Below are 9,873 nucleotides of genomic sequence, written 5' to 3' on the forward strand. Positions count from 1 at the left end.
ATACACATCAGTGTATACATGTCAATCCCAACAGCCCAATTCATCACACCACCACCCACACCCCCCCCCGCCGCTTTCCCCCTTTGGTGTCCATACGTTTGTTCTCTACACCTGTGTCTCAATTTCTGCCCTGCAAACTGGTTATTCTGTACCATTTTTCTAGGTTCTGCATATATGTGTTAACATACAGTATTTGTTTTTCTCTTTCTGACTTACTTCATTCTGTATGACAGTCTCTAGATCCATCCACGTCTCGACAAATGACCCAATTTCGTTTCTTTTTATGGCTGAGTAATATTCCATTGTATATATGTACCATATCTTCTTTATCCATTTGTCTGTCGATGGGCATTTAGGTTGCTTCCATGACCTGGCTGTTGAAATAGTGCTGCAATGAACATTGGGGTGCATGTATCTTTTTGAATTATGGTTTTCTCTGGGTATATGCCCAGTAGTGGGATTGCTGGGTCATATGATAATTCTATTTTTAGTTTTGTAAGGAACCTCCATACTGTTCTCCATAGTGACTGTATCAATTTACATTCCCACCAACAGTGCAAGAGGGTTCCCTTTTCTCCACACCCTGTCCAACATTTGTTGTTTGTAGATTTTCTGATGATGCCCATTCTAACCGGTGTGAAGCGTTACCTCATTGTAGTTTTGATTTGCATTTCTCTAATAATTAGTGATGTTGAGCAGCTTTTCATGTGCTTCTTGGCCATCTGTATGTTTTCTTTGGAGAAATGTCTATTTAGGTCTTCTGCCCGTTTTTGGATTGGGTTGTTTGTTTTTTTAATATTGAGCTGCACAAGCTGTTCAGATATTTTGTAGATTAATCCTTTGTCCATTGATTCATTTGCAAATATTTTCTCCCATTCTGAGCATTGTTTTTTCATCTTGTTTATGGTTTCCTTTGCTGTGCAAAAGCTTTGAAGTTTCATTAGGTCCCATTTGTTTATTTTTGTTTTTATTTCTATTACTGTAGGAGGTGGGTCAAAAAAGATCTTGCTGTGACTTATGTCAAAGAGTGTTCTGCCTATGTTTTCCTCTAAGAGTTTTATAGTGTCCGGCCTTACATTTAGGTCTTTAATCCATTTTGAGTTTATTTTTGTGTATGGTGTTAGGGAGTGTTCTAATTTCATTCTTTTACATGTAGCTGTCCAGTTTTCCCAGCACCACTTATTGAAGAGACTGTCTTTTCTCCATTGTATACCCTTGTCTCCTTTGTCATAGATTAGCTGATCACAGATGCATGGGTTTATCTCTGGGCTTTCTATCTTGTTCCATTGATCTATATTTCTGTTTTTGTGCCAGGACTATAATGTCTTGATTACTATAGCTTTGTAGTATAGTCTGAAGTCAGGGAGTCTGACTCCTCCAGCTCCGCTTTTTCCCCTCAAGACTGCTTTGACTTTTCAGGGTCTTTTGTGTCTCCATAGAAATTTTAAGAGATTTTGTTCTAGCTCTGTAAAAAATGCCATTGGTAATTTGATAGGGATTGCATTGAATCTGCAGATTGCTTGGGGTAGTATAGTCATTTTCACAATACAGATTCTTCCAATCCAAGAACATGGCATATCTCTCCATCTGTTGGTATCATCTTTAATTTCTTTCATCAGTGTCTTATAGTTTTCTCATACAGGTCTTTTGCCTCCCTAGGTAGGTTTATTCCTAGGTATTTTATTCTTTTTGTTACAATGGTAAATGGAAGTGTTTCCTTAATTTCTCTTTCAGAGTTTTCATCATTAGTATATAGGAATGCAAGAGATTTCTGTGCATTAATTTTGTATCCTTCAACTTTACCAAATTCGTTGATTAGCTCTAGTAGTTTTCTGGTGGCATCTTTAGGATTCTCTATGTATAGTATTGTGTCATCTGCAGTGACAGTTTTACTTCTTCTTTTCCAATTTGTATTCCTTTTATTTCTTTTTCTTCTCTGATTGCCATGGCTAGAGCTCCCAAAACTATGTTGAATAATAGTGGTGAGAATGGACATCTTTGTCTTTTTCCTGATCTTAGAGGAAATGCTTTCAGTTTTTCACCATTGAGAATGATGTTTGCTGTGGGTTTGTCATATATGGCCTTTATTATGTTGAGGTAGGTTCCCTCTATGCCCACTTTCTGGAGAGTTTTTATCATAAATGGGTGTTGAATTTTGTCAAAAGCTTTTTCTGCATCTACTGAGATGATCATATGGTTTTTCTTCTTCAGTTTGTTAATATGGTGTATCACATTGATTGATTTACATATATTGAAGAATTCTGCATCCCTGGGATAAATCCCACTTGATCATGGTGTATGATCCCTTTAATGTGTTGTTGGATTCTGTTTGCTAGTATTTTGTTGAGAATTTTTACATCTATATTCATCAGTGATATTGGTGTGTAATTTTCTTTCTTTGTAGTATCTTTGTCTGGTTTTGGTATCAGGGTGATGGTGGCCTCATAGAATGAGTTTGGGAGTGTTCCTTCCTCTGCAATTTTTTGGAAGAGTTTGAGAAGGATGGGTGTTAGTTCTTCCCTAAATGCTTGATAGAATTCACCTGTGAAGCCATCTGGTCCTGGACTTTTGTCTGTTGGAATATTTTTAATCACAGTTTCAATTTTATTACTTGTGATTTGTTTGTTCATATTTTCTATTTCTTCCTGGTTCAGTCTTGGAAGGTTATACCTCTCTAAGTATTTGTCCATTTCTTCCAGGTTGTCCATTTTATTGGCATAGAGTTGGTTGTAGTAGTCTCTTAGGATGCTTTGTATTTCTGTGGTGTCTGTTGTAACTTCTCCTTTTTCATTTTTAATTTTATTGATTTGAGTCCTCTCCCTCTTTTTCTTGATGAGTCTGGCTAATGGTTTATCAATTTTGTTTATCTTCTCAAAGAACCAGCTTTTGGTTTTATTGATCTTTGCTATTGTTTTCTTAGTTTCTATTTCATTTATTTCTGCTCTGATCTTTATGATTTCTTTCCTTCTGCTACCTTTGGGTTTTGTTTGTTCTTCTTTCTCTAGTCCCTCTAGGTGTAAGGTTAGATTGTTTATTTGAGATGTTTCTTGTTTCTTGAGGTCAGATTGTATAGCTATAAACTTCCTTCTTAGAACTGCTTTTGTTCCATCCCATAGGTTTTGGATCATCGTGTTTTCGTTGTCATTTGTCTCTAGGTATTTTTTGATTTCCTCTTGATTTCTTCAGTGATCCCATGGTTATTTAGTAACTTATTGTTTAGTCTCCATTTGTTTGTGTTTTTTACGTTTTTTCCCCTGTAATTGATTTCTAATCTCATAGCGTTGTGGTCAGAAAAGACGCTTGATATGATTTCAGTTTTCTTAAATTTACTGAGGCTTGATTTGTGACCCAAGATGTGATCTATCCTGGAGAATGTTCCGTGTGCACTTGAGAACAAAGTGTAATCTGCTGTTTTTGGATGGAATGTCCTATAAATATCAATTAAATCTATCTGGTCTATTGTGTCATTTAAAGCTTTTGTTTCCGTATTTATTTTCATTTTGGATGATCTGTCCATTGGTGTAAGTGATGGGTTAAAGTCCCCCACTATTATTGTGTTACTGTTGATTTCCTCTTTTATAGCTGTTAGCAGTTGCCTTATGTATTGAGGTGCTCCTATGTTGGGTGCATATATATTTATAATTGTTATATCTTCTTCTTGGATTGATCCCTTGATCATTATGTAGTGTCCTTCCTTGTCTCTTGTAACATTCTTTATTTTAAAGTCTATTTTATCTGATATGAGTATTGCTACTCCAGCTTTCTTTTGATTTCCATTTGCATGGAATATCTTTTTCCATCCCCTCACTTTCAGTCTGTATGTGTCCCTAGGTCTGAAGTGGGTCTCTTGTAGACAGCATATATATGGGTCTTGTTTTTGGATCCATTCAGCAAACCTGTGTCTTTTGGTTGGAGCAGTTAATCCATTCACGTTTAAGGTAATTATCGATATGTATGTTCCTATGACCATTTTCTTAATTGTTTTGGGTTTATTTTTCCAGGTCCTTTTCTTCTCTTGTGTTTCCCACTTAGAGAAGTTCCTTTAGCATTTGTTGTAGAGCTGGTTTGTTGGTGCTGAATTCTCTTAGCTTTTGCTTGTGTGTAAAGCTTTTGATTTCTCCATGGAATCTGAATGAGATCCTTGCTGGGTAGAGTAATGTTGGTTGTAGGTTCTTCCCTTTCATCACTTTAAATATGTCCTGCCACTCCCTTCTGGCTTGTAGAGTTTCTGCTGAGAAATCAGCTGTTAACCTTATGGAAGTTCCCTTTTATGTTATTGGTCATTTTTCCCTTGCTGCTTTCAATAATTTTTCTTTGTCTTTAATTTTTGCCAATTTGATTATTATGTGTCTTGGTGTGTTTCTCTTTGAGTTTATCCTGTATGGGACTCTCTGCACTTCCTGGACTTGGGTGGCTATTTCCTTTCCCATGTTAGGGAAATTTTCAACTGTTATCTCTTCAAATATTTTCTCAGGTCTTTTCTCTCTCTCTTCTCCTTCTGGAACACTTATAATGTGAATGTTGTTGCGTTTAATGCTGTCCCAGAGGCCTCTTAGGCTGTCTTTTTTCTTTTCATTGTTTTGTCTTTATTCTGTTCTGCAGCAGTGAATTCCACCATTCTGTCTTCTAGGTCACTTATCCATTCTTCTGCGTCAGTTATTCTGCTACCGATTCCTTCTAGTGTAGTTTCATTTCAGTTATTGTATTGTTCATCTCTGTTTGTTTGTTCTTTAATTCTTCTAGGTCTTTGTTAAACATTTCTTGCATCTTCTTGTTCTTTGCCTGTATTCTCTTTCTGAGGTCCTGGATCATTTTCACTATCATTATTCTGAATTCTTTGTCTGGAAGGTTGCCTATCTCCACTTCATTTAGTTGTTTTTCTGGGGTTTTATCTTGTTCCTTCATTGGATATATAACCCTCTCCCTTTTCATCTTGATATCTCTCTGTGAATGTGGTTTTTGTTCCACAGGCTGCAGGATTGTAGTTCTTCTTGCTTCTGCTGTCTGCCCTCTGGTGGATGAGGCTATCTCGAGACCGTGTGTTTTGAAAGCGAAATGTTTTCAGGAACGACAAGTTCCTCTGCTACCTTCTCCAGCAGCAAACCCTGTTTCCTACTGCCTAGTTGTTCCAGAGAGAGGGAGAATCTTTTATTTCAGTTTTCTGCAATAGAATGCAGTTTTTTCTCCTCATATACTTTTTAGAACAGGAGCTGCTCTTTCAAGTTTGCTAATCAGTATAAAGGCAAGAAGACATCAAAGGGAATGCTTCTTGGTTTGAAGACACAGCAAGGCTTTCTCTTGTAATGAAGTGCATTGATAAGTTTATTTCTGTGGTCCATGAAGCTAGTTATGACTCAATAAATATCAAATCAATCAATCAGCCACATAACCTCTCCCTGCCCTCAAGGAACTTATGATCTGCTGAAACACGATGAGTATCATGTACCTATATCTTTTAATATTTTTTTGACTTTCACTTAATGGGAATAAAATCTCACGAATTCCCAACCAGGGAGCCTGAAGAGGTTTGGGCTCCTAAATTCATTTACAAGCCAATGAGAAGATTTGGTTGGAGTTGATACCTGAGCCTGAATAATGCTTGTGAAATGGCCCCTTTACGAAAGAGAGCTAAGTGCTAAAATAACACGGGGGCTGAAGAAAGTGTGGCTGCTTGTGATGGTCCAGAGGGGTGTGTGCTGTGTCTCCAAGGGTAGGGAGAGCAGGGCAAGCACACTGGGACAAGACTGTACCATCTATTAATCACAAGATTTAAAACCACGTTTCACTTACGTGGGATTCCATGCTAACGTGAGTGGCTTTTCCATTTCAGAAGGCAGCAGGAGCTCGCCGCAGAGTCAGTGGGCATCTGAAAGCCTGATTAAATGTGGTGAGGGTACGCACGGAATATTTTAGTCTCTGGATGTTATTTAGATTGAGACAGGAGCGTCTTGGGGGAACAGAGATGCATTAAAGCTGCACACGTAACGGACCATCTTTTACTTCCAGAGAGGCTGCATGTTGCTGTGTGGGCTCCAGCGGCCCCCGGTAAAGCTCTTGGCTTCTTCCTGACCTGTGCTAAACCTGCTCTCTGGGCTCAAGACGCATTAGAAATAAACAAAATGCACTTGTTTGAACCGATGCCGGACATGAAGCGGCTCCTGGGCTTTACATCAGGATCTCTGGTAGGCGTGGTTATCCGGGTCTCTGGTAGGCGTGGTTATCCTCTGGCTGCGTGCGCTGGGGTTTGGGTGACGGGATATTTATTTATTTATCTTGGAGGATAGTTGCTTTACAGTGTTGTGTTAGTTTCTGCTGTACAGAAAAGTGAATCGGTTATACGTATACATATAACCACTCTTTTTTAGATTTCCTTCTCATTTAGGTCAACACAGAGCACTGCGTGAAGTTCCCTGTGCTATACAATAGGTTCTCATTAGTTATCTATTTTATGCATAATAGTGTGTATGTGTCAATCCCAATCTCTCAATTCATCCCATCCCCCCATCCCCCCTTGGTAACCGTAAGCTTGTTCTCTACATCTGTGACTCTATTTCTGCTTTGCAGATAAGTTCATCTGTACCATTTTTCTAGATTCCACATATAAGCGATATTACATATTTGTCTTTCTCTGTGTGAGTTCACTCTGTATGGCAGTCTCTAGGTTCGTCCACGTCTCTGTAAATGGCTTTATTTCATTCTTTTTTATGGCTGAGTAATATTCCATTGTATATATGTACCACATCTTTTTCCATTCCTCTGTAGGTGACAGGAAATTTCAAACTAAATGGGCCAGACATTTAACACCTGGAGGCACTTGGTCTTGTGACTGTTCCTAGGTTCTCGAGCCTTTAGGAAGCTCCCGATCGAATAGGAGGGAGGGTGCTGTCCTCCCTCAATGGTTTATGCCTTCTCACTGATCTGCCTCTTACCTTGTCCCTTACTTAACTCATTCTTCAAGAGCAGCTAAAAATGTCACGTTGATCTTCCTTGGTGCCTGCCTTTACTAATGCTTATCCCCCTTCCTGCCCCATCCCCATAAAACACTTAAGAAGCATAGGATCGGGCTTCCCTGGTGGCGCAGTGGTTGAGGGTCTGCCTGACGATGCAGGGGACACGGGTTCGTGCCCCGGTCCGGGAAGATCCCACATGCCGCGGAGCGGCTGGGCCCGTGAGCCATGGCCGCTGAGCCTGCGCGTCCGGAGCCTGTGCTCCACAACGGGAGAGACCACAACAGTGAGAGGCCAACATACCGCAAAAAGAAAAGAAAAAAAAGAAGCATAGTATCATAGAAAAGCATGGATTTTGTTCCAGATAAGTCTGAGGTCTCACAGTTACTAGGTGTGTTTACCTGGTAAGGCTTCTCGTCCGTTTTTAGCCTTACTTTCCCTTAACTGTAAAGTGGGGATAATGCCACTTACCTTAGGGTTTGTAGGCGCATTAAATGATACCATCAAGTACAAGGCCAGGTCGAGAATATTCCACTGATCTTAGCTCCTTCATCCTTCATAGTTTGTCCGGCCAACTGTAATTCTTAATCGTTTGGTCATGGATCTGTTGGAGAATCTGATGAAAGTGATGGTCTCTGCTCCCAGGGAAAAAAAAAGATACATGCACAAAATTTCATACAATTTAAGGAAATTCAGGGATCCCTAGAGCCCAAACGAGAGCCCCTTAAGGATGGTGAACCTGGGACTTCCCTAGTGGTTCAGTGCTTAGGATTCCGTGCTTTCATTGCAGGGGGCATGGGTTTTATCCCTGGTCAGGGAACAAAGATCCTGCCAGCCGCGAGGCATGGCCAAAAAAAAAGGTGGTTGTCCCTCGGTTAAACCCCTCCTCTACAAATAGCCACATTTGTAAGACACTGGCGAGGCTGAAAAGAGACCTGGCGCTTAGGAGGGGCTGAACAAACACTGGTTAATCTCACCTCTGTCTAAATTGCAATCACGATATACACCATGCCTGGTGGAAATCTAGCTGTAATTTTTCCCTCTGTTTAGTTTTGAGAAGCTGTCATGGACAAGTGACAGAAATACCTCTGAGTGGAGAGTCTGGTCCCTGACTGACATGTCTTCCAGCTGGCCTGCCCTGCCTGTTTTCGACAAATTTGGCCTTTTCAAAGACCTTCCCTTTCTTATCCCACTCTACCCTGCAGTCCTGTGTGTGCTGCTCCCCAGCCAGGCGATGTGTTTTGCTGACATCTCTGTCTTTGCTCTCTGTACGGGATGGAGAGCAATTATCCTTTGGTTGGTCCCCGTGTCTGTGTTTTGGCAGACTGCCCTGCCTTCCATGTGATAAGTGTTTTGCAGACGGTGCAGCCTGACCTCTGCCAAGCCTAATGTCACCCTCATCAGATGCCGCCTGGGTCCAGGGGTTACCTCCACCTGCCCCTTCCCTTCTGAGTCTGCTGCTGCAGCTTCCCCTGGCACTACGTTTAAAAGCACAAAACGATGTGCAAGTCTGACTGTGATCCAGTGCCTTGGAACAATGTTAGCAGTGAAAGTGAACCTGGATAATTCAGGCACCTCTGAATGTTTTTCTTACAACCTGCATTGGTTTGTCTGACTGTGTACAGAAAGTAAATGGACTGGATAATCGCCATATTTCTACTCCGTGCTGTGTAGCCTGCGCCTCTGGAAACAAAAGTTTTCTCTACAACAAAGACAATCCTCAAGAACAACGATGGCCCCCGGGGGGGGATGAATCCCTTTGTCAGTGTGTGCCAAGGTATGGCTAATCCAGTTGACTCAGAAAGCACCTTTCTCCCATTTGATTTTCACTGGATAAGAGCAAGCAAACAACAGGGACAACAGCAACAAAAAACTAGAAAAACAACCAACCAAACAAAACCGAAACCACCATCACCTCCCTCCCAACCATCTCTCATTGATGTGCCCCTTCCCACTGTGCGTTCAGATCACCTGGAGGTCTTGGTAAAATGCAGATTCTGATTCAGTGGGTCTGGGGAGGGATCAGAGATTCCGCATGTCTAACAGGCTCCCGGGGATGCCGGTCCCACTGGTCCACGGGCGAACCTTGGAGAATCGAGACAGTAGCCTCATCCTGTAAGGCACGTGCACCCAAAAGTCAAGTCCGTCCCAACACGTGCCAACCTATGTGGCCCGTTAGGCCCTCAGCTTGGCGAGCTCTTCATCACAGCCTGCTTCTATGTCTTACAGCAAATGCAAGTAGCAAGGCTCTGGTCTTGAGAGAAGGGCAAACAAATTTTCATGAAATCAAGGCAGAATGCACCTAAATATAACCCATGGCCCTCACAGACACCTCCTTGCCTGCAAGTCCTCATTGGCTTCTCGCTAGTTATTTAAAGTTCTCGGTAGGAAATTGTTCATCACTCAAAATTTAGGACAGCTTAGAAAAGTGCAATGACTGTAAATTTTCAGAGTCTGAAGTACTTGTCGCAGCAAAGAGCAAATTCTTGGAGTTTGAGTTTAAGACAAGGAAAACTCTAATCACAGCCACTCTTTTTTTTTTTTTCCTCACTCCTATTAAATACCATTCTTTTTTGGTTTTATGTCTCTTAGAAAACCACCTGAACTCTTTGCTGGAAGGAATCAGATACATTATGTAAACATTTATTCTTTAAACACGGAATGTCTCCTATGTGTGAAAAAACCGTGGTAGTGACTTGCTTCTGAGTTAATAAAACAAGCCATTAACCTCTGTGAGTTTCCGTTTTCACATCTGAATAATGAAGGGCTGGCCTGCGTGATTCCGGTTGTCTGGGATCGTGCATTCTAAGCACTGGGATACACTGAAGCAGAACATTCTGCCTGTTTTGTGGCTTTTTACTGTCCAACGCGAAGGCTTTTCTTAGCTCTTTCTGTTTCATGGCAGAGTGGGGAAGGCACACGTCCT

The 9,873-nt window shown here is 41.1% G+C and overlaps 1 pseudogene; it reads left to right on the forward strand.

The window, feature by feature from the left end:
- The first annotated feature begins 6,137 nt into the window (after window positions 1-6,137).
- The window catches only part of LOC115863749 (large ribosomal subunit protein eL32-like), a 71,971-nt pseudogene continuing 68,235 nt past the window's right edge, over window positions 6,138-9,873 (forward strand).

The sequence above is a fragment of the Globicephala melas genome, chromosome 5 (assembly GCF_963455315.2).
Source record: "Globicephala melas chromosome 5, mGloMel1.2, whole genome shotgun sequence".
Classification (NCBI taxonomy): domain Eukaryota; kingdom Metazoa; phylum Chordata; class Mammalia; order Artiodactyla; family Delphinidae; genus Globicephala; species Globicephala melas.